At 40.4% G+C, this 25,701-nt stretch overlaps 1 protein-coding gene across 8 annotated transcripts in view; it reads right to left on the bottom strand.

Moving 5' to 3' along the window:
• The window catches only part of Otud7a (OTU deubiquitinase 7A), a 313,145-nt gene that overhangs the window by 199,246 nt on the left and 88,198 nt on the right, over positions 1–25,701 (bottom strand). For 3 of the 8 annotated variants that reach the window (XM_060367259.1, XM_060367260.1, XM_060367262.1), the window contains one exon: positions 13,496–13,590. The exons of the other annotated variants lie outside the window; for them this stretch is intronic. The gene's annotated coding sequence lies outside the window, so the exon portion shown is untranslated. The remainder of the gene's footprint in view (positions 1–13,495; positions 13,591–25,701) is intronic. 8 annotated transcript variants of the gene reach the window in all.

Here is a 25,701-nt window from a genome sequence, read left to right as displayed (position 1 = left end):
CTTCTTCATGAATTCCTTCATGTAACAGAAATCAAACACGTAGGCTTGAAGTCAGAGAAATGAATCCATCTCAGTTGGTGCTATCGTTTGGGAACATATAGCATTCTTAAAGGTGAAATAAAAATAAGTAAATCTTTGTAAAAGTGAAGCAAGTAGACCTGCCTCCTTTTTACCCTTAAACCAGCCAGTAAAACTGGATAAAGAGAAGATCTCTAATTGAAAGAAGTACAAATGCATTATGGTGTAAACAATCAGACTTTCTCTGTTCTTATTTGCTTTCAAGCTTTCTGGCTAATTTTTTCATATCCAGAATTAATAGCACATCTGTTCTCTGAAAGGCTTAATAAAAATGGTAATGTTAACAGCAAATTAATTAATGTACTCTAAAATTGAGGAAATATTATAGAAGAGTCAAGAATTTCTCTCAAGACGCTAATTTGGAAGAGCATAGCCATTTGTTATTTTACAGACTGTGTGAGTCCTGCCTGTGACACATCCAAGAGAGCTGCTAGTCATACATGGTCTGTGTGTAGTATAGGCATGTGTTTGTGTACCCAGACACAAGTGTGTCTGTGCAGCACGGACACAGATATGTGCACGTGGGACTTCAAGATAGTTAGTCCACAGTGCAGTAGAAGACACGAATGATTCTTCAGTGGTGTAGGGGTCTAACATCAGGTTTGGGTGAAGCCAAGGTGACTTTTTGTAATGATGGCCTGCTGCACGGTCAGGGAGAGAAGCTTCACGGAACTCCTTGCTTCATAAAGATGTCATCTGTATCATCCTCATTCACAGAACAACCTTGAGCCACTTCTGGCTTTTTAGTGCATTATAAACATGGATTGATGTGGGTAAAAGGGCCGCCATCTCATCGTATACTTTTTCTAGTCATCACTTAAGAGTAATAGTATGAAATGCAAGTACAAAATCATAAAATGATTTATAAATCCATGCAACCATCATTTACTTTCCACTTTCTGCCCATAAAATGAACACTTTTATTTTAAGCCATCTGTAAACTGTGTCTCACAGAGAAGCCAAATGACACATATTATGCACAGCAGGACTATATTAGAGGACTTAACTTAGGGTTAACCCTGGGGTCAGGGCTGTGTCTTTTTTTTTTTTTTTTAAGTCTGATTTCCCATCTTAGTATGGTGCCTGATTTGAAGTAGGTACTAAATTAAGGTCTAAGGTCTGGGACACATGTGTATTTAGTAGCCATCACATGAGGTTTTTGGTATAGATGTCTCAGAATATGGCTGGTTCCTCACAGAATGGAGTGTGAGTGCTGATAGAGAGTGTCAAATGCTCTGCTAGCTCTAAGCACAAGTGTGCAAATGTGTTCCTTAGTGCATACCTGGCTGCAGTGCAGTCACTCAGCAAGAAATGGTGCTCTGCACACATCTCCTACAGGGAGCCAGGACACAGCAGAAGAAGCACGGGGTGCCAGCTGGAAGACAAAGCCAGCACAGAGGACCACTGAGGTTCCACTGCCTATGGCTTCTGAGACCAGTTAGAGAATTTTTGCTACAGTAAATATAGTCTTCTTAGACTTTTAATTAAAAATAAGTAAATTACATATGATCTGTGTGGAAAAATGTCATGAAATATGGAGCACAAAAAGTAGAAATCCTCTCCTGTGTCTCTGCTCCTAGCAGCAGAAAGGTTTAGATAAAGAGCTTTATGGTCTCAAGCCAACAGCTGCCTGCACTGGGCACCAAGGAGCCACATTAGAGCTGTACATGTTCCGGTTCAAAGGACTCCATCAGCTCTTGTCCTTTTCATTGATGTCAGTGGTGACAAGAGGCCTAGAGAACAGATTACATTCCAGTGACAGTGACACATGGAGGGCCCAGGGACTTCCAACTAGTCAGAAAAGAAAGTTTTGGCTCCCAGCCTATTGAAGGTCCTAGAATCCTTTGAAGGCTGTATGGATAAGAAGAGAGTGGCAAGATGTTGCCAGGTAGCACTCCTGGGGTCCACAGAGTTACTGGAGAGGAAGGCAGGCCATCCCAAGGATGGCGGAGCTGCTTCCTTCCAGGAAAGTACTAGAAAGAAGCCAGCATGTCTCTCAGCACGATCCACTCTGGATGGAAGTGACAGTGCTCCTCAGGCAAGCGTGAACTGCCTCCTCCTGGCATGTGTGGGACACTGGTGGACAGAGACTTCACCTGAGAGGCCAGCCGTGTAGAGAGACAGACATGTGAGCTGTAGATCCTCTGGGCTTTCCCTGCATATGAACACTTCTCTCAATTTCAGAGAGATAATAAAGAACATATTATGAACATGCGTTCAGGTCATTTGCTTTTCATAGGCCACAGATACGGTTCTAAGCATGTTTGCTATGCTGATGGACAAGATGTGGTACCATGGAGACTGCTGATGGGAATTCACTCTTCTCTGATTACTCCTAAGTTTGATGAGCATTTTATACACATGGACTATATGCTTGTTTTCTTTTCTGAGATACCTATGTGTGCCACCTCATTAATTTTTCTTGCTTATTTTTCTAATTGATTTAAGCCACTCTTTGTGTATTACAAATATTCCATTTCAATTTATTTTTCATGATTGTCTGTCTGTCCTTTTTTTTAATCTCCAGAAATGGAAAATTTAATGAAATTTCTATTGTCTCTTTTGGATTGTATGTTTTTGTTGCTAGCTTAGAAAGTCTTTCCCACTACTTTCTGATATGTCCTGTTAACTTGTGCTTCATTACTTATTGAATTCACTTTTGTCTGTGGTTAGAGATTGAGCTAATTAATTGCTTTCACATGGATGATGGAGTGCCACCACACTGCACCTGTTCATCAGTGATTTCATTGTACCACATTTACCATACACTAAAATGCCACTGATGCTACCCAAGGAAGTGGGCAGCAGGAGCTGGGTACAGCAGGAGAGGGTGTCAACGAACTGGTACTGGGTTTCTGCTGTGCATGGACTGGGAATATTGATAGAAACAGCTAAAAACTGCTTTTGCACACTATAACTTGAGCATCCATAAAATGTGGGCAGGGTTGGGAGGCTAAGTGAAAGAAATGGCTGACTTTACTTGAAGGAATCGTCTCTGGATTATGGCTGCTTGAAGGTGGATCCACCCATTGTAGGAAACCAAAACATGAGGGGTCAGGAAAAAAGCCAAAGACTAGATCATAGGTCAGCTATAATTAGAAGAAAGAATGGGGTGAAGGGTAGATAAGACGAGAACAACAAAGACAAACAATGGAGCCTACTCGAGAAGTCTCCAAAAGGAGTTGTCCCTGGCACCTGCAAACCAAAAGCTTGGATAGCTTGTTTCTAGGCAACTTCAGCCCCATGAACAACACAAACTAAATCTTAATTCATTGAAGTCTAAAGCTTATTTGAGGGCAGAAGAAACAAGTAGCACCCAACTAAGGCTGCTCCAGAATCACTCTGAAGCTCCTATAATGTACCTATAGGAAGAGGACTAAGAATAATGCCAGCCCAAGATGGGCTACAGTCTCCAGTAGCCTCTTCTCCAGAGAGTGAGGATAGTAGAGTTGCCTGTAAACAGAATGATCCAGAGAATGAGGCTCTCTCAGCTGCTGTCCAGGGGATTTACAGGACATCTGATGTCAGTGGTTCCCCCCGTCTCGCCTTCCCCCTTTCTGGAGAGGCATGCTCCTTGCCACTGCTTTGTTCTTTACCCACCACTGCCTGCTGTGATGTGTGTGAGACTGTTCAGCTGGATGAGTGTCAGCAACTTTCCCTTTGGTGTCACCGATCTCTGGAGTAAGAGAAGCTGTATGTCATTTGTACATAGAGACTATTAAGCACTTTGTAGAAGTCCTTGATTTTGAGGATGGTGGGAGTTTAGTCCTTGATTTTGAGGATGGTGGGGACAATCAACTTTCATATTTGGGTAGCAGTAAGTCTGAATCAAATGCTTAGTGACCAGAAGGATAGAGTGTTGTAGGTGTTAAACCTTTCCTGGTTATCCACTGTCCACTTGCTTCTAGACACTTGTGTGACACAGTTGCTCCTTTTGGCCTTCCTGTCCACATGGGCATGTTATTTGCTCTGCCAAGTGAAACATTTAAGTAGATGCACTGAACTATCCATGCTCAACACTTCTAGTCCTGTTCTTCCTCCAAGACAAAAGTGATCAGCCCTCCCAGCTGCTCCATGAAAACAAACCTTTGTGGTTTGTGCTCTGGAGATGCACGTCTATTTGTTACAGACAGTTTTCTGTGGTTATATACATTTTCTCACAGAACCCAATTTTCTCCTTCTCTGTGGTGCATGTTAATTGCATTTATGTGTACATGTGTGTTAATATCTTTTTTTTTCAGTGTACTGTGCACTATGGTTGGGATGGATCATCACAGTTATGCTTTATTTGGGAACCAATAGTTGATTCAATGCTACACATAGCTAGAAAGTGCCACCTAAGCGCAAGCATTTCTGCTTACTGAACAAATGAATGGCTGGCATATAGCTGTGATGTTCCACAGACCAACAGCATAAGACAGTCATTTCAGAAACATCGTTTGTACTGTAATTCTGACCCTGCTGAAGATAAATAAATAATTGCATAATGATTTTGGTGCCTAGCACGTGGCAGGCAATTTAGTACGGCCACTCTCAGTTGCCTTGCTATAGAAGCTTGTATTCTGAGTTGCAAAGGTCATTCCACCACACTTGGCCCATCAAACATTTCCCCTTTTCAAGTTAAAGCAATATATCACCCCGGCACCCAGTCAGCTTTCAAGGGTATTCTGTGTTAGAGAAATACAACTAGGAGTATTATTCTTACCAGTTGATTTTAGACTTCATCCAGTCTCTTTAATCCCATCCCCCAGCTCTTCCCCACGGGAGCTCACAGCCATGCCTTCTCTGAGGAACCTACAGCCTTTCAGAAGCATGGCCCACACACTTCTGCACCACAAACCCTCCTTAAATACACAGCTCCAATGTGGCCTCTCACTCCTTGCCGGACTTTTCAGCCTTACTGTCCACATGTACTCTGTCATTCCTTTGTGACTTTGAATGTCCCCAGTTCCTTGCCATTTGTCAGCATTCTACCCTTACTTATCTCAAAATCTATACATGTGTTTTCTTTCTATGTCATCCTCTCAGGATACAAATTATCCCTGCAATGAACTGGATATTTGTGTCTCCATAAATTCCACGTACTGAAACCCAACCCCACACAGAGTTGGGACTTAGGGAGTAGTGAGGTCAGGAGGTAGAGCTCTTATAAGAAGAGTGATGGAAAGACTTCTTGCCTCTCTACTCTGTGTGCAGAGGCAGCTAGAAAACAGATATATGCAAATCTGGTAGAGAACCCACACCTGACTCCAGCCACGACAGCCTATGGACCTGGAACTTCCCAGCCTTGAGAACTGTGAGAAGTGAGTTTCTGTTGCAGAGGTCACTCAGCCTTTGTGATTCTGTTTAAATACCCAACTGGCTACAGCTGTCCTCTGTACTCAAACCTCCTACCTTCCAGCATTTACTCTTCTCCCTGGTCATTCTTCTCCTCTTTTAATGCTCCCCACTTCCTTTTCTGATGGATGATCTGTGAACCCCTATCATGTGTTACCTGAAAGCTGTCATTCAGTTCCAGGTTTCAGACACTCTTTCTGTGCCTGACCCCAACTCTCACTGTGCAGAAGGATGAGCCACTCACTCACTTGGTCCCTACAGGATTTGTTCAGAAGCCACCTCTGCCTGAAGGCTTCTCATCCTCTGCTTCCCCTCCTTGACTCCCTGTGCTCCTCGGCATGGCTCATTCCTATTGAGTCCTCAGATTTACTTTTATACTTCTTCCTCCAGTAAGTATACTTGGCTGTTTAGAACAAATAAGTTCTGTTCTCTCTCTCTTTGGTGTATCATCAGTTCTATTAGGAGGTGGGGATCACCCCTGTCTGTGTCTCCAGTGTCTAGCATGCACAGGGCTATAATCAGTGTTCCACAAATACCCCATTGCTTTGAGGAACAGCTACAGACAAGATGTCACTGGAGTGTTCTCAAGCAGTAAGTTTGGTAGCAAAGGACTCATGAACTCATTTCAGCCACAGGTGGAAGAAACAAACGTCAACAGACAGGTGGAGGCATCGAGCTCCTCTGACTCAGGTGAGCCGAGGCTGCCTGAAAGCCACAGGATACAGGCAGGCTAAGGTGATCAGCACATAGTGCAGCAAGGAATACATAACACAATTATTTTCTTTTATTGAAAATAATTATTTTATTTATTATGGCTTCCCCTCCCTCCACTCCTTCCAATATCTGACTACTTCCCCTCCTATCCAGATCCACTCACGTTCTGTTCATGTTCGCATTAGGAAAACAAACAGGCTTCTAAGGAAACAAAATAAGACAAAACAAAAACTAACCCATCAGAAACACATAAACCAAGTAAAAAAACATTAAGCTACTTAAAATAGCTGGGGCACAGACACATGCAAAGTGCTAAGATGTATTCTAGCACAGAATTTCTGTAATTGGTTAAGACAGAATAATGGACCAAGAGAAACCTGGCAGAAGACAGGGACACAGAAGGAAGGGTCAGACAGCCATACCTCTCCTCAGACACAGTCACAAGAAGCAACACAGCAGCCATTGCAGAACATTTTTTTTTTTACAGACTGACACATGATACCTGCATATTAAATGTGGATGTGAATTTCTGAGCCTTTAAAGTTCAAAACATAAGCATTTGTTGACTCAGTGGTTTCACTTGGGAAAATATATCTTACAGAAATAAAAACATTACTGTGTTTGAGGATGTTTGATGATATTTAATGAAGAGATTTTGAAGTGAAAGGATCCTTGGGAAGACCAGAATGCTTTCCAATGGGGGAATATTTGGATAAATTGAGCATATTCAAATGTGTGTGTTACATGGCATTTAAAAGTAAAATTTACCTGGCTTGCTGATGTGGAAGGATGTCAAGCTGTGTGCAACTATGCAGTTTATTAAGGAATCTTCAGAGTGCCATGCATAGAGAAAAGGCAAGAACATGATCATATTTTTATTTACAAATGTAAGCACAGGTGTAGATAGCATTTGTGTATAATATTAGTGCAGGAGAACATAAACTGAATAACATTATTAATGTTTCAGAGCTTGCTTTACTGGATAAAATAAACTTCATTATCATTGTAATAACAGCTAATTGAGCACTTTGGTAAAGGGTAGCAGTTTTCCAGGGAGATCAAGTGAATGCATCTGTTCAGGCAGGGGACAGTTAAGCAAGAGCTAGTAAGAACCCAGATGTGGAGCTCCTTGAAGCCGTGCAGGGGGAAAGTCTGAAGTAAAAGGGCTGAAGGCCAGGAGAGAAGTGCTCATAGCGAGTGATGCTCCATTCAGGGGAGTCAGAGGCCCTGTCTCCCAGCTCTGTAACTAGGATCCTGACAGTAATGACAGGTGAAAAGTTTGGTGGAGAATGGAGATGAGAACATGCATCAGGTCAGTACAGGAGTGGGGAAGCTCCAGTTTCACCCTTTGTACTTGAGAAGCAAAGATGCTCAGGGGAGAGAAAGCCATTGCATTCTCTGCTCTGAGCTAAGGCATTCCAATGGAGAAAGGCAGGATCCTTAACTTCCGTGGTCCAGGAGAGCCATCTGCTGTAACAGCTTTCCTCTGCGGAAAGGGACAGTTATACCAGCTGGCTAGTGCTGTGAATTGCCCTGAGAGACAGAAATCCAGCCGGACAGTACCTGGACCCCACATGGTGATGTTTCCTGGGACTGTACACTGAGGCACTTGCTGCCTGCCCATGGGAGATCCAGAAGCTATAGCCTCTTGGGATCAGGGGAGTGCAGATAAAAAAATGTAAAAACTTGCATTGACTCAGGACATAGTCCCACAGCCTATGAGCAACATTCTGCCTATGAGATTATCCCAATCACTCCTCCATCTGACATTTCCAATTGTGGTCTCTAGGTTCCTTCAAAGCAGCCTCCTCCCACGTGGATTACAGACTCCCTTAAATGCTACCTTGTCTGGGACCATCAACTCAGTGAGGTGGTCTGCAGGGAAGCACTGTGTGCCTCCATGGAGGGGCTCTGGAAACAGCTACATTCCTGCGAGCTGCAGGATTTAACTCAGTAATTTCTGGATGGATTCTGGGAGGTTTCTGGGAGTGAGTTATCAGCACAAGGCATTTTTTTTTTGTTTTTTCTTTTAATTTTATTTTTTTCTTATCAGTTACATTTTATTAACTCTGTATCCCAGCCATGTCCTGCTCCCTCATTCCCGCCCAGTCCCTTCCTCCCTCCCTCATCTCCACCGTGCCCCTTTCCAAGTCCACTGATAGGGGGGGACCTCCTCCCCATTCATCTGATCCTGTTTTATCAGGTATCTTCAGGACTGGCTGCAAAGCCCTCCTCTGTGGCCTAACAGGACTGCTCCTACCTTGGCGGGTGGGGAGGCCAAAGAGCCAGTCATTGAGTTCCTGTTAGGAATAGTCCTTGTTCCCCTCACTTTGGGAAACCAATTGGTTACTGAGCTACCACAGGCTACATCTGAGCAGAGGTTCTAGGTTATATCCATACATGGTCCTTGGTTGAATGTCAGTCTCAGAAAAGACCCTGTGCCCAGATATATTTGGTCCTTGTGGAGCTCCTATCCTTTCCCCAACAGACTAACTCCCCTTCTTTCTTATGATTCCCTGTACTCTGCCAAAGGTTTGGTCATGAGTCTTTGCTTTGACAACACTGCTAGTTAGAGTCTTTCAGATGCGCTCAGTAGACTCCTGTCATACGTTCAATGCACATCCCATCTGTCTTTCTAAACGAGGATTGATCATCTTACCCCATGTCCGCTCAATTGATTATCTTTTTTAGGTGTATAGATTTCATTATGTTTATCATATCTTATAGGTCTATATAAGTGAGTATATACCGTGTTTGTCTTTCTCCTTCTGGGATATTTCACTCAGAATGATCTTTTCTAGATCCCACCATTTGCCTGCAAAATGTCATGATTTCCTCCTTTTTGATTGCTGAGTAGTATTCCATTGTGTAAAAATACCACAATTTCTGTACCCATTCCTCCATTGATGGACATCTGGGTTGTTTCCAGGTTCTGGCTATTACAAATAAAGCTGCTATAAACATGGTTGAGCATGTTTGGGTATATACCTAGCAGTGGTATAGCTGGGTCTTGAGGAAGCACTATTCCTAATTGTCTTAGAAAGCAACAAGGCGTTTTTGTTTTTTTTTTTTTTTTTTTATGTCAAGTGCTCTGGATCAAGTGGCCTTAGAAACCTCTAAAGCAGTCTCAAACACTGAACATTTGGGACCAATGTGGAGAGCTGATAAATGGCTGCAGCTTGAACAATTTCTGTATAGATTACACCTTGAGGTCCCGTGCTTGTCAGTCTGCAAAGTCATGCAGTTCAAGACTTAAATTGCTCGATTCAGTGTAGAAAAAAAAAAACCCAAATATCTACTCTTGCTCCACTTTTCAAGGTAAAATAAAACAAAACAATATAAAACAAAACCGTGTCTTGAAAATCTCCACAGGTCATTGCAAAATCTAGAAGAAAATAGATATGTAGGCAACCTTTAGCCTTTGATTACGTAAATACTTAGTGCTGTCATTTCTTGGGTAATATTATGGTAACAGCGTGTGGCCTTCATAAATTACAAAAGGCAACTAGGAAGCCCCACATCTGTTTAACAACAGCTTTGGAACGTCTCCTCTGGGCAGGCTCTACAGATGACACTTGGGGTGTTTCAGTGGTTCCAAGGCAGAGCTCCACTGGGGCTTCTTTTATACCCATGGCACCTAAGACAATAAGCAATGCCACACTGCATACCCTACACAGGATGCAGAAGATAGCTGGCCACCATGCTTAACAGAGGAAGGCAAGGACAAGGGGAGAACTGAGGAGTGTAGGACACTCAGAGCAGACCTCACTGAGAAAACGGTTCTTCCAAGCTGAAGGTCCCTGAAAAAGCCACCATTTTATTCCACAGATTGAGGGCAGTCTAGAAAAAGCCACAGAGGTGGCTCTTTCTGGGACACTGACTTAGAGCTCAGTCAATGTGCAGAGTTGGAATGGTAAAGATTGGCAGGCACAGTCATCTCACTCTATCTTGAGTTCCCTAAATAACTACTTATCACCCACCTGTGTATCTGACCAAGCATCTTCTTGAATGTCAGGTAAACAACTTGAGAATATATTTAACCAGCACACTAGCAGCTTACATCAACCCAAAGGTAAGAATGTCACAAGATAGCATCTGAAGCCTAGCACAGACATTTCCCTGCTCTGCTGTGACTCATGTCCTTGATGCTTCCACCAATATATTTGGTAAACACATTGACCTATAATTTTTGTTTTGTTCTCTGACTAATGAGACATCGTGCAGTCACAACTATTAAGGGCTATGTCATTCAGAAAAACCTGATCCATGCTTACAGGCAATGGTCATTCATGTTTGGCTCAGAAGAAACTCTAACTCCCTTAGGAGCAAGAGCTATGATTTATGTCAATAGTCTGAAACAAAGAAAAGGAAGCAAGGCACTGCAGGAGCTTTGGAAAAGCTTGCAGGACCTGCAAGTACGCATGTGTACCTGAAGGAAGGTATATAATATAGACGTAGCTAGAACTGAGGCTCTGAGGCACTGGGAAGCTCCATGATAAGAATGCTTCTCCCTCTGTGTGTACCCAGGAATCACTACAGACTTACAAGCTCGGGTAGTGGAGCATACATGCTTAGAGACTCTCTTTGGCTGCTGTTCTGTGTGCAGATGGCTGGGGGGAGGGTGGGAAGTGGGAGGAAGGAGAGGAGCTATGAGATGAGTCAGGAGGCCTCTGTCTCATCCTCAGGGAGGAGGAGAAGGGTCCAAGGGATGGCAGAAGGGGGATGATGAAAAGAGGCAAGATTCTGGATATATCTTGGAAACTTAAGTTTAGAAAGAATCTTTAAAAGTGAAGTAAAATAGAGGAAGAATCAGGAGAAATTATAAAGAGAAAATACTTATGAGATGGTTGAATGTAAGCTCAAATATGACAGTAATTAAACTAAATGTAGAGACAGGTGCTCCAGTTAAAAGCAGCAGGTTGGCAGGTGAGTACAAAATCCAACTATAGACTGGCTGAAAGGAAAAGACATCTAAAACATGATACAGAAAGGATGCAAATGTAAAAGAGGATAGAGACATACCAGGTTAACTCTAGCTCTAAGGCATCAGCTGCCTACTAGGGATGCAAAGAACCCTGTACAGCAAAACCAGATTTGAGCATACCACTGAAAACAATTACCTTGATACAAGCAGAATCATGCCCCAAAGCTTCAGATTGCAGAAACTGTGGGTTTATTGAGAGCACCTGTGTGTACCTGTGCACACATGTGGAGGCAAAGGTCAACATCAAATGACTTCTCTTTCTCTTCACCTTATTTTTTGAGACAGGATCTCTCACTGAACCAGAAGCTCACTATTCAGCCAGATTGTCTGGCAAGCTAGCTACAAAAACTTTTTCTCTGTGATCCCTTCCCCCTTCTGGGGTTAGAGACACATGCCACCATGAGCAGCTGTGCTGGAGATTGAAACTCAGACCCTCTTACTTCTGTGGTAAGCACCTTTCCCACTAAACCATCTCTCCAGACTCTCCAAAATACGTTTACAGATGGAACATCATATCCTGAGACATATCAGCATTTAAAAATATTCAAAGGATAAAATCAAAAGGTATGCTCTCTGATTCTTCTACATCAACAGAAAATGATTTCCAGCAGGTCTCCATATGGTTGGAAGACTTAACACACACAGCAAAGCAACCAGATGATTGCCCCTAGATGCCAAGGGGGTTGTAATGGCAGTGCAACAAGTGTACCAGACAAGATAAGACAGCCTGATGACTTTAGCCTCAAGGCAATGGTCTCTGATGACTATGACATGGCTGTGACAACTGTGAACACAAAACTCAAGACACACACAAGTGTGCACTCATACACACATTATTGGGAAAAAGAAAAGGATTGGTATAAATGGGAAGGGGATAGAAGAAAGTCAGAAGATGAAGAAGATAATTCATCAAATTCAAGTATTAAGTAAATACTTAAAATAAAAAGAAAGAAAATCAACACAAGAAATTAGAAGACAATAATATAGACTAGAAGTAAATCAAACAGAAATAAAAATATAGTACATATGGATAACAAACCAACCACTGGGTTTTGAAATATGAATACTAGATTAAAACACTGGGGCTGGGGAACAAACCTCAGACCTTAAATATACCAGACAATTACTCCATTTCTAAGCCATACCTGGCCCTCTTCTCTTTTTGAACAGCCTATATATTAATTAAACTGTAAAACATCTCAATCCACTTCAAAATGTTGACACAACACGCTGGATGTCATCTGACATCAGAGTAACGACGGGATTGAACTGCAATGATTGAAATTAAGCTATACAGAAAGGCACCAAATATTCAGAAACTAAATAACACACAGGTAAGTAATTCCTGAGCTAAAAGGGAGAAAGTACAAGGAAATAGAAAATACTTTAAACACAAAGATAATAAAAAATGTGAAGTTCTGAAAACACAGTTAAATTGTGCTCTGAAAGAAATTCATAGAATTCAAATACATATAGGAAGAACTCAAAAGCTTGAAGTCAATAGCAAGTTTCATCCTAAGTACATATGAAAAATAAACAAGTCAAGACAAAAAGTGGTAGAAACAAGAAAAAAATAAAGAGGTGAAAACAGTAAAATAGGAAATAAAGAACAAGTTAGTAATACCAGCTCTTGGAAGGCTCAGGCAGGAGGATCATTAGTTAGAGGCCAGCCAGGCTATAATATTAAGACCCTGTCACCCTCTTCAGCATCTTAAAAAATGGTACTGTCACATTGGATAGCTACATATAAAAATGCAAATATATTACATCTATGACCTTGCACAAAACTCAACTCAATGTGGACCAAAGACCTCAACATAAGATATCTTGAATCTGATAGAAGTGTAAGTGGGGGATAGTCTTGAACTCATTGGCACAGGTGAAGACTTTCTGAACAGGACACCAATAGCATAGTCACCAAGGTCAAAAATTATTAAATGTGAAGTCAGGAAACTGAGAAGCTTCTATATGTCAAAGGACACTATCATCAGACAAAGCAGCAGAACTGGAAAAGATATTTACTGATGACACATCTGATAGAGGGTTAATATCTAAAATATAAAAAGAACTCAATACCAAGAAAACAAATAACCCAACTAAAAATATCTATAAAATTTTCAAAAGAGAACATACAAATAGCTGAGAAACCCTTATAGAAATATTCAATATCCTTAGCCATCAGGGAAACGCAAAGCAAAACTACTTTGAGATTTCATCCTACGCCTGTCAGAATGGCTAAATTCAATAACCCAAGTGACAGCTCATGTTGATGAGGATGTGGAGTAAAGAGAACATTCCCCCATTGCTGGTGGGAGTGCAAACTCATACAGCCATTACAGAAATAAGTGTGGTAGTTCCTCAGAAAGATGGGAATCAACCTACTTCAAGATCCAGCTATACCCAGAGGATGCTTCATCCAACCACAGAGACATTTGCTCAGTCCTGTTCATTGCTGGTCTATTCACAATATCCCGGACCTGAAAACAATATAGATGCCTCTTAACAGGAGAATAAACAAATAGTATTACTCAGCTGTTAAAAAATGACAACATGAAATTTGCAGGTAAATAGATGGAATTAGAAAAACAATCATCCTGATGAGATAACCCAGACCTCAGATGACGAATATGGCATATATTCACTTATGTGGGGCTGTTAGATTTTTTTCATTTCTTTTCTTTTAATTTTTTTATTTTTAATTATACTTTATTTACTTTGTATCCCCCCTCTAGTTACCTCCCTCCTCCCCTCCTAATCCCTCCTTTCCTCCCCCTTCTCCACACACTCCCCTCCCCAAGTCCACTGGAAGGGGAGGGTTTCTTTTTCTTCCTTCTTATCCTAGTCTGTTAGGTCTCATCAGGGGTGGCTGAATTGTCTTCCTCTGTGGCCTGGTAAGGCTGCTCCCCCCTCAGGGGGAGGTGATCAAAGAGCAGGCCAATCATTTCATGTCAGAAGCAGTCCCTGTTCCCATTACTATGGACCCACTTAGACACTGAACTGCCATGGGCTACATCTGTGCAGGGGTTCCAGGTTATCTCCATGAATGGTACTTGGTTGGAATATGAAGTCTTCAATAAATAAGGGAAATAGAATATACAGTTAAGAGAGAAATGGGGTACAGATTGGAATAGAATTAAATGGAAAGAGAAAGGAGAAAGGAGTTAGGAAGAAACATCTAACACTAAAAGGGTATATATATATATGTATACATACATACATACATATATATATATACATATATATATATATTAAGGAAGACAAAGCCCCAACTAGACATATCTCATCAGCAAGTGAAACCTCCAGTGCCAGGAATGGGTTACATCTAATTGAGGTAAAAGGCTCTATTGAAACCCCCAAAGAACTCAGGATATTGCCAAGGCTATATCATTGTAACCTATAAGGTTGCTCTCTACAAGCTTATAGTAAGGCCGTATTGCTGAAGACAACATTTACATATCTCATTTAACATGGAGAAGTTGAGCTGGTGCCTAGCCAGTGACTTAACCCCTATGGACTAGTAGCCATGGTACTGGAAATTACTTCGCATGCTACCAGAAGAGAAAGGTAAGTACCAAACCTGCTATAGGCCTTTTGCTAAACAATGGTTCCCTTCCTGCATGATATAAAAGCTCATGCAATAAAAGCACAAAAGTTGTAAGAGTAACAAAGCACTATCCGATCGGATTCAGGGCCCGCTCCATGAGCTGGAGCACACAGCTGGCATTGCTTGAGTGGCCGAGAACCTGAAGCCAAATAGACAATGGACCTAGGAGAAAAACAACTATACTTTGCTGCTGAAGTACCAAGAGAAAAATTAGAAAATTTAGACCGGAAAGACAGAAAAGATTTGGGTATCTTTTAAATACAAACATATCAAAAATATATTAAAGTACAAATAATTGAAACAAACTGATGAAATGGCATAGATTGTTGAATTAGATGTACAAAAGGCGAAGAATCAATGACACGGTCTCTCCATGAAAAATACTTTTATGTGTAAGGAAATAGGTAGGTCAAAAGGAGATGATGGACGAACATGAACCATAAAGTAACAATAAAACCAGGGCTGGAGCAGCCATGTTAATAATGCACAACTTGTACATCAGGTTTTAGAACAATGGAGAGTCTCAAGGATTAGAGAGATGATATGTAATGATGAAAGGTTCAATGGTCTACAGAGTGAGTTCCAGGACAGCCAGGACTATACAAAGAAACCCTGTCTTGAAAAACCAACCCCCCAAAAAAGACATAACAACCATAAAAGTGAATGTGCCCAAAATACACTTGGGAAGTAGCATGACAGCTTCATATAACATTAAACCCTACAGTTACAAGTAATGTTGTGGTCTCATTGATTTCAGAGAAATAAAAAAGTTAGTTCTCAAGAAAATCTGTACAGGATTTTCATAGCCCCAAGAGTTGCCTGTTAAACATCTTTCAAAAAGTGAATGTATAAACTGTGATATGTGTATGCAGTGGCTTACTATTGAGAAATAATAAGAAATTATACTAATCAGTTTTTAATAAAAAGTACTCCAGACATGACATATTTATAAAGAGAAAAGAGGCATTTTGCCTCAGTGTTTCAAGATTTCATTCATGATTGATCACTCTCATTCCTTTGAACTTGTGTCAAGGCAGCCTATTATGGTGGAAGCATTTACTGGTTCATAATCAATCACTCTTAAATTGGGGCCTAGAAGAAAGGGAGCAAAGGGGCCAGAGTTCCAATATCCTCTTCAAGATCATGTCTCATATGACCCCAAAACTTCTAGGATACATGCATTTAGAGGACATTGACATCGAAACTATAGCAGAAATGAGTTATTGATTCTCACAGAGATATGTGATTTTGATTCTCAAAGAAGATATGAGTTATTGATTCTCCCAAAGACATAGCACAAATATGCTGTGCTGAATTAAAGACGCCAGTCCCAACACACTTGTCATAGTTCGTTTCTGTGAGCTTCAAACTAACTTAGACATACTAAGGAGACGGGAATCTTAATTGAGGAATTGCCTCCATCAGATTGGTTTGTGGGGCATGACTGGGGCAACTTCTTTATTGATGATTGGTGTTTGAGGTAAGCATGGTATCAGATAGATAAGTTAAGCTCCCATTTGTGACACTAGAAAATGAAAAACACACTAAACACAACACAGGCAGGAAAATAGCAACAATGCTCAGAAGTGCAACTGATGACATGGAAAACAGAAAAAGAATCATCAAAGAAACTGTAAAAAAATAAATATAAAAAGAAACCTCAAAAGGTTGTTCTTTGCAAATATTAATAAAATTGATAAACTATTACCACAAAATACCAGATATTGAAAAGAAGACAGAAATTATAAAAATGATGACTGAAAGATAAGCCACAGTTCTAAAACCCACAGATGTGGGAAGTGTTTTGTTTGGTATTATGAACAATTTTGTACAAAGTCAGGTAACTTCTAGGTGTGGTTACTTAAGACTCTAATCCCAGCACTAGGAAGGCAGAAACAGGCAGATCTCTAAGTCTGAGGCCAGTCTGGTAAATGTAGTTTGCTCTAGGACAGCCATTTCTACACAGCGAGACCCTGTCTCAAGAAAAAAAAGGTCATAGGACACACTTATCAAAACTGTAAACACTGAATTGGGGAGATGGCAGAGCAGGTAAAGCGCTTGCCTTGCAAGCGTGAGGATATGAAATTAATCCTTTCATCCCCCATTAAAAAGAAAGGGCCAGGAATGGTGGTGTGTGCTTGTGATCCCAGCAAGGCACAGACAGAGAGAGGCAAGTCTCTGTGGCTCACTTGCTGCCATACTAGCATTCTTGGAGAGCTTCAGTTTAGTGACTTTATCTAAAAGGGGGACGAAAGGTGGATAGTGCCTGAGGAATGCCTGGGGTTGTCCTCTGGTCTACACACACCCATCTGTAGTACCTACCTGCACAGATAGCACTTGCACATACAAGAACATGCTCATAAACATATACTCAAAAAAGATAACAAATATCCAAAGCTCAAACAGGAAGAAAATGGAAATTCTAAATAGGCCAGTAAACAGTAAATAAATTGATATATAGATAAAACTTCTTCCCACACAATAAGACCAGATATAGGATAGGGTGCAACCACTGGCACATTCTACCAATGGTGCGGGTAAACATGGCATTAATCTCCACACACACTATCAAATAGCAGTGAGAGCACAGCTCAAGTCATTCTAGGAAGGCAGTTTTTCCTTCTTAGCTACACCAAAGGCCTCACATGAAAAGAGATCCATAACACTATCCTTCAGGAGCACAGATATGAAATCCCCACTAAAACACGAATGGACAAATGCAGCAACATGCTGTGCACTGACCAACCTGGACTTATTCCAGTGATATCAACTAAGCTTAACATTGGAAAGTCTTTTAACATGGCATCAGTGGAAGGTAAAAAAATCCAAGCAAAGGAAAGAGCCTTGCGTGATAACCTCAGAAAATAAAGAAAACTCAGAGGAAGCCTTTGAGGAAACCCATTATCCTATTTTGTTAAAGAGTCAACAAACTAAGAATACAAGGCAGCTTCCTCAGCCTTACATCCTTGTAAGCCCCACATCTAATATCAACCTGAATGATGAAAGAGTGTGAGCACAGCACCTTAGGTCCAAAGCAGAGCAAAGATCTGCTCCTGACACTTGAAGCACCATGTTACAGGCTCCAGCCTACAAAATAACAACAGTAATAAATGGAGGGATTGTATAAGAAAGAGCAAACCCGCCCAGACTGCATTTGCAGATGACAAGCTTAAATGCAAACATTTAAGGAATCGACAGAAACACTATTATATGAAGTGAAAAGGTGGCAAGATCAAAGGGGGCATTTCTGGAGAGCTGAGAAGGCTGTCTTATGCTCTGGGGACAGAATTATTCAAATGTGCATTATGTCAAAGTTAATGTGCCAAATGGAAGTACCAAGCTGACTTTCAAATCCACATTCATTCACAACTACCCAGCAAGCGCTCTCTACCCAATACCATGAGGATCCACCTAATTAACCACTCAGGTCATACACATGGGTAGATGCTTGACTCCTCTTTCTTTGTACCCCATATACAGATCACCAACGATGCTCATGGATTCTCTTTTCAGTGATGAAATCAGCTCCACTGCTCATCTCCAATATTCTACCACTTCTCACTTCAGACAGTGGAACGGCACCACAGCGAGCTCTTAAAAATGGCTAAGAAGAGAGAGCCTCATCCTCACCCACAGCTCAGACTCGCCAAGTCCATCCTCTTAATAATTACAGAGTGGCATGGCTTAGAAGGCCCTGCACCAGATGCCCCTTGTCAGTCTGTCCAATGGGACACGTCAGTCTCTGATTAGTCTTAGAATCTGACAGACTCCCTCCTGCTTTGCAGTAATCCTCCATGCTGTCTCACTGCCTGGAACCCCACCAGGCTCTGTAACAACATCTCAGCTGTGAACTTCTCACTTTCCATAACTTTTCATAAAAACATACTTAGAGTGTTGATTAATTCACCCGCAAACTCTCCTTCGCCGTCATACTAACATTGCTGGCTAGCACTAACGTACCTTTTAATTCACTCCTGTGGACCCGGCATTTTCACAACACCTGGAGAATAGTGTTTTTATTCCAGTGCACAGTGAATACAGGAAAGGTTAATAAACAGACATGTCTGAGGCATGCTCAGATTTACATTGCTATGCATTGCTCATACCATGGCTGCTCACACATTGCTGTGTATTAAAAATACCTAAGTAGCTTTAAAACCTCACTATTCATGCTGAGTTTCATTCCTATTAAATCACAAAGTTTGAAAGAAGAGACATACATTTGTAATTTTTAAAGTCACCACCACCAAGGTCATTTAGAAAATTTGAGAAACCATTGCTACAAAGCTTTTAAAATTAAAGAATGCAACTGTGATCTCTTCAAATGAAACATATATCCCTTACAGTTGAAGAACACATGTATGAACTTCAAGTGGATGCTGTAATGTACTTGACGAGCCCCATACATTCAGACCTACTAACTTTTAATGATGGATGAGATGGGCAGCCACACTGTTAATATACAATGTGTTAACAGAAACTCTGTTATATAAAGACAGTGGTATCATATAAATACTTGTTCCAACAATGAGGAGTAGTTTACCCATGCTAATGCAAATTTGTCATCATAACTTGGCTAACATATATATATATATATATATATATATATCGCTATGGATATGTCTGCAAGCATAAATAAAGATGAATTTCACAAACATTTGATTGACAGCTACTATATTTCAGGTAGGAGCTCTGCTCAACACAGCCTAAAAGAAATTGAAAGTGAGCTTTTAATTTTCAGCACCTGCACTGTATAACTGCCTCAATCAGTATTTGTATGGGAATGAAAGTAATACCACAGGGTAAACAGTGAAAAATGGCATTGAAGATGAGCCCAAAGCATCCATCAGCCAGAAGCAATGAAGACAGCTGCGAGTGGCTTCCTTCCTTCCCCAAATAAAGCCTCTGAAAGGTGTTCTCTGAAAACAAATTTTGGAATTAGCTCCCGAACACACATGACTGAATCTACAGAAGTTTGGGGGCATCCTCGGTCACAGTGACACATATCACAGTAGCAAGTCCAGATGAACAGAGCCCTAGAAAGGGCTAGCTGCTCCCAGAGCACAGCAGGGCATGGCACTGTAAGCAGCCCTGTGGTCACTCTCTGCCTTGGCCTGTACACCTATACCCGTGAGCTTCGGAAAGGTCCTGTTTTTTTTCAGTTTGACTACTTCAGTTTTATTACTATTCATTAATTGTTCAGTAGATTTCATCAAATGTATGTAATGTGCAGTGATCAAACTGAGCCTTACTTTTTCTCCCTCCTTGTACCCTTCCCTGTCTCCAGTGGCCACTGTTCACACTAGCGTTGACTTCATTCAGCTTCCATATTTGATAGAGAACATGTGTTGTTTTGTTCCTGGCTTATTTCACTTAACATATGTCCTCCAGTTCCATTCATTTGGTTGCAAAAGCCAATATTTCATTTATCTATTCCACTATATATATAATATTATTATCTGCTTACCTGGTTTTTATTTCTCCCTTTTCATAGATAAATTAATCTTTGTTGCTGACTACAGTATTTGTTATATAGACCATCTATGTAGATAAATATGTAATTATAAACATACTGACTATATATTATGTATCTTCATCTGAATAGCATGTATTTCCACAGATACACTGATAATACTAAAGCATCATTTTCTGTATATACTATGTTATAAAATCATTTTATTAGTATATAAAATTCCTTTTATATATATTTTTATTTTTTATAATTTATTCTTTATATACCAGTTGTAGGCTCCTCCCTCATCCCCTCCCAGTCTCAGCCTCCCTCCCTCATCGCCCCCTCCACCACCCTAATCCACTGAAAGGAGGAGTCCTCCTCTCCTAAAATCTGACCCTAGTCTTTCAAGTCTCATCAGGACTGCTGATGAGCTGTGGGCTGACAAGGTGGCCCCACCAGGAGGAAGTGATAAAAAAGCAGGCAACAGAGTGTCAGAGACAGCCCCTGCTCTCCTTGCTAGGGAACCCACTATGGGCTACATATGAGCAGGGGGTCCAGGTTCTCTCTGTGCATGGACCTTAGTTGATGTATCAGTCTCTACAGGATCTCCTGGGCCCAGATTTTTTGGCTTTGTTGGTCTTCTTGTGGAGCTCCTGTCCCCTCCAGGTTCTTCTATTCTTCCCTTTTTTTGTAAGACTTCCTGTGCTCTGCCCAAAGTTTGGCTGTGAGTTTCTGCATCTGCTTCAATCCTCTGCTGGGTGGAGTCTTTCAGAAGTCATCTATGGTAGGCTCCCATTCTGTTCCCTCTCTTCCACTGCTTCCTGTGTCTATCCTATTTGCCCTGCTGAATGAGAATTAAGCTTCTTCCCTAGGGTCCTCCTTGTTGTTTAGCTTCTTTAGGTCTGTAGATTTTAGTATGTTTAGCCTATTTTATGTGGCTAATATGTGCTTGTAAGCGAGTATATACCATGAGTGTCTTTCTGGTTCTTGGTTACCTCACTCAGGATAATCTTTTCTACTTCCATCCATTTGCCTGCAAATTCATGATTTCCTTGTTCTTAATAGCCGAGTAGTATTTTATTGTGTAAATGTACCACAATTTTTGTATACATTCCTTGGTTTCCAGGTTATGGCTATTATGAATGAAGCTGCTATGAACATAGTTGAGCAAATATCCTTGTTGTATAATGGAGCATATTTCAGGTATATGCCCAGGAGAGGTATAACTGGGTCTTGATATAGCACTATTTCCAATTTTCTAAGATTGATTTCCAAAATGGTCGTACAAGTTTGCACTCCCACCACAATGGAGGAGGGTTCCTTTTCTCCACATTCTCACCAGCATGTGTTGTCACTTGAGTTTTTGATCTTAGCCATTCTGATGGGTGTAAGATGGAATCTTATCATTTTTTTTGATTTGCATTTCCCTGATGACTAAGGATGTTGAGCATTTCTTTAAGTGTTTCTCTTCCATTCAGTATTCTTTTGTTGAGAATTTTCTGTTTAGCTCCACTTTTAATTGGATTATTTGGTTTGTTGGTATTTAATTTCTTGAATTCTTTATATATTCTGCCCTCTGTCAGGTATAGAGTTGGTGAAGACCATTTACCAATAGTCTGTAGGCTATTGTTTTGTTCTTTACAAAAGCTTTTCAGTGTCATGAGATCCCATTTATTGATTGTTGCTCTGTGCTGTTGGTGTTCTGTTCAGGAAGTTTTCTCCTGTGCCAATGAGTTCAAGGCTCTTCCCTACTGTTTCTTCTAAACATATCTAATGTGTCTGGTTTTATGTTGAGGTCTTTGATCCACTTGGATGTTAGTTTTGTGCAGGGTGATAAGTATGGATCTATTTGCATTTTTCTACATGTAGACATCCAGTTAGACCAGCACCATTTGTATGGTTTTAGCCTCTTTGTCAAGAATCAGGTGTCTATAGGTGTGTGAGTTTATTTCAGGGTTTTCAATTCATTTCTATTTCATTCACCTGTCTGTTTCTATATCAGTATCCTGCAGTTTTTACTACTGTTGCTCTATAGTACAGCTTGAGATCAGGGATGAAGATACCTCCAGAAGATCTTTTATCGTACAGGATTGTTTTAGCTATTCTAGGCTTTTTGTTTTTCCATATGATATTGTGAATTGTTCTTTCAAGGTCTGTAAAGAATTGTGTTGGTAATTTGACGTGAATTACATTGAATTTGTAGATTGCTTTTGGTAGGATGGCCATTTTTACTATGTTAATCTTGCGAAGCCTTGAGCATAGGAGATCTTTCCATTTTCTGATATCTTTTTCTATTTCTTTCTTCAGAGGCAGAAACTTTTTTTCATACAAGTCATTGACTTGCTTGGCTAGAGTTACACAAAGGCACTTTATGTCCTTTGTGGCTATTGTGAAGGGTGTTGTTTCCCTAATTTCTTTCTCAGCTCGTTTATCTTTTGTATACAAGAAGGGTACTGATTTTTTTTTTTTGAGTTAATTTTGTATCCAGCCACTTTGTTGAAGATGTTTATTAGCTGTGGGAGGTTCTTGGTAGAATTTTTGGGGTCATTCATGCATACTATCATATCATCTGCGAATAGTGATACTTTGACTTCTTCCTTTCTGATTTGTATCTGTTTGATCTCCTTTAGTTGTCTTGTTGCTCTAGCTAGCACTTCAAGCACTGTGTTGAAGAAATGCGGAGACAGTCAGCAGCTTTGCCTTGTCTTTGATTTCGGTGGAATTAAGTTTCTCTTCATTTGGTAAGTGGAACCCAGCAAGAAAATTGTCCACTTATTTAGATTTTCAAATTTTGTGGCATATAGAATTTTGAAGTAAGATCTAATGAATCTTTGGATTTCCTCAGTGTCTACGTGTTTTGTTTTTTTTTTTTCTGATTTTGTTGATTTGGATAGTGTCCCTCTGCCTTGTACTTAGTTTTGCTAAGGATTTGTCTATCTTGTTGATTTTTCTCAAAGAACCAGCTTGTTGATTCTTTGAATTGTTCTCTTTGTTTCTAATTTATTGGTTTCAGCCCAGAGTTTGGTTATTTCCAGCCTTCTATTCCTCTTAAGTATGTCTGCTTCTTCCCCCCCCCCACCCCCAGGGCTTTCAGGTGTGCTATTAAGTTGTTTGTATGAGATTTCTCAAATTTCTTTACGAAGAAATGAAGGCATTTAGTGCTTATGAACGTTCCTCTTAGCCCTGCTTTCATTGTTCCCATAAGTTTTGGTATGTTGTGCCTTAATTTTCATTGAATTCTAGAACAGTTTTTAATTTATGTCTTTATTTCTTCTCTGACCCAGCTGTCATTGAGAAGAGGGTTGGTCAGTTTCCATACGAGTGTAGGCTTTTTGCTATTTCTGTTTTTGCTGAGGTCCAGCTTTAGTCCATAGTGGTCTGATAGGATACAAGGGATTATTTCAATCTTCCTGTACCTGTTGAGGCTTGCTTTGTGACTGACTATACGGTCAATTTTGCAGAAGGTTCCATGGTGTGTTGAGAAGAACGTATATTATTTTCTGTTTGGATGAAAAGCTCTGTAGATGTCTGCTAGGTCCATTTGATTCATGACATCTTTTAGTATCATGATTTCTCTGTTTAGTTTCTGTTTCGTTGACATGTTGTTTGGTGAGAATAGGGTGCTAAAGTCTACCACTATTAACATGTGGGGATGTATGTGTGGTTTAAGCTTTATTAATGTTTCTTTTACAAATGTGGGTCCTCATATATTTGGGGCATCAAATGTTCAGAATTGAGATGTCTTCTTGGTGGAATTTTCCTTTGATGAGTATGAAGTGTCCTTCCTCCTCTCTTTTTAATAATTTTGGTTGAAAGTTTACTTTATTAGGTATTAGAATGGCTACTCCAGCTTGCTTCTTGGGTTCATTTGTTTGGAAAGTCTTCTTCCATCCCTTTACTCTCAGATAATGTTTATCTTTGTGGTTGGGATATGTTTCTTGTATGCAGCAGAATGATGAGTCCTATTTACGTATCCATTCTTTTAGTCTGTGATTTTTATTGGAGAGTTGAGTCCATTGATGTTGAACGACATTAATGACCAGTAACTGTTAGTTCATTTTGTTTTGATGTTGGTTGTGTTAGTGAGTTTGTGTGCTGGTTTACTTTTGGTTTTGCTGTAGTGAAGTTATTTATATCCTGTGTTTTTTTTTTTTGGGGGGGGGTGGTGGTTGACTTCCTCAAGTGAGAGTTTTCCTTTTATTATCTTCTGTAGGACTGGGTTTGTGCACAGATATTGGTTAAATTTGGTTCTGGTGCAGAATATCTATCATTTCTCTATCTATCATGATTGAATGTTTTGCTGGGTATAGTAGTGTAGACTGGCATCTGTGGTCTCTTAGGGTTTGAAAAAAGTCTGCCCAGGCCCTTCTGGCTTTTATGGTCTCTGCTGAGAAGTCAGATGTGATTCTGATAGGTTTGCCATTATTTTTCCCTTTCAGCTTTTAATATTTTTTTCTTTGTTGTGTACATTTAGTGTTTTGATTATTATGTGGTGGGAGAATTTTCTTTTCTGGTCTAATCTATTTGGTTTTCTGTAGGCCTCTTGTATGCTTATAGGCATCTTTTTTTAAAGACTGGGGTAATTTTCTTCTATGATTTTGTTGAAAATATTTTCTGGTCCTTGGAGCCAAGAATCTTCTTTTTGTTCTATTCCTATTATTCTTAGGCTTTTTCTTTTTATGGTGTCCTTGATTTCTTGCATGTTTTGTGTCAGGAATTTTTTGGATTTAACATTTTCTTTGATGGATGCATCGATTTCTTCTATTGTGTCTTCTATACCTGAGATTCTTTCCTCCATCTCCTGTATTCTGTTGGTGATGCTTACCTCTGTAATCTGTGTTTTCTTTCCTAAGTTTTCCCTCTCCAGGATTTCTTCAGTTTGTGCTCTTTTTAAAAATATTTCTATTTCTGTCTTCAGATCTTGAACCGTTTTGTTTTTGTTGATTTCCTTCACCTGTTTGTATTTTCCTGCTTTTCATTGTATGATTTGTTCAATGTCTTCACCTGTTTGTTTGAACTTTCCTGTATTTCCTTCAGTAATTTAATTATTTCCTCTCCAAGGCCTCAATCTCTTTGACTGTAACTTCCTGTAATTCTCTATAGATTTTCTTAGTTTCCTCTATTGTCAATTTCATAAGCATAGATTTAAGGTCGTTTTCTTGTATTTTAGTTGTGTTAGGGTAAAGGCTGCTTGCCTTTGGATAACTGGGTTCTGGGGATGCCATATTGCTTTGGCTTCTATTGCTTGTTTTCATGCTGACCTTTAGCCATCTGGGTGTCTCTGGCATTGGATGTTAGGTCCTGTTGGGTACAGCAGTTCTCGGGAATGCGGAAAAAGCCCTGGAAAGGAAGCTGAATGTTCCTGCAGAAGCCCTTCTCAGACTGGTAGAAATGATCTTGGACTGGCAGATAGTTCTCAGGGAATTGCCCGTGGGTCTCCTCAGATGTTTGATCCTGGGGACCATGTGGATTCTTCAGGAGCTCAGGGATCCTCGTTTCATAGAGGGACGTCTTGGAGTCTGCTGCCCC

Source organism: Meriones unguiculatus, chromosome 14 (genome assembly GCF_030254825.1).
Source record: "Meriones unguiculatus strain TT.TT164.6M chromosome 14, Bangor_MerUng_6.1, whole genome shotgun sequence".
NCBI classification, from domain to species: domain Eukaryota; kingdom Metazoa; phylum Chordata; class Mammalia; order Rodentia; family Muridae; genus Meriones; species Meriones unguiculatus.
This window is presented reverse-complemented; position numbering and strand designations above follow the sequence as displayed.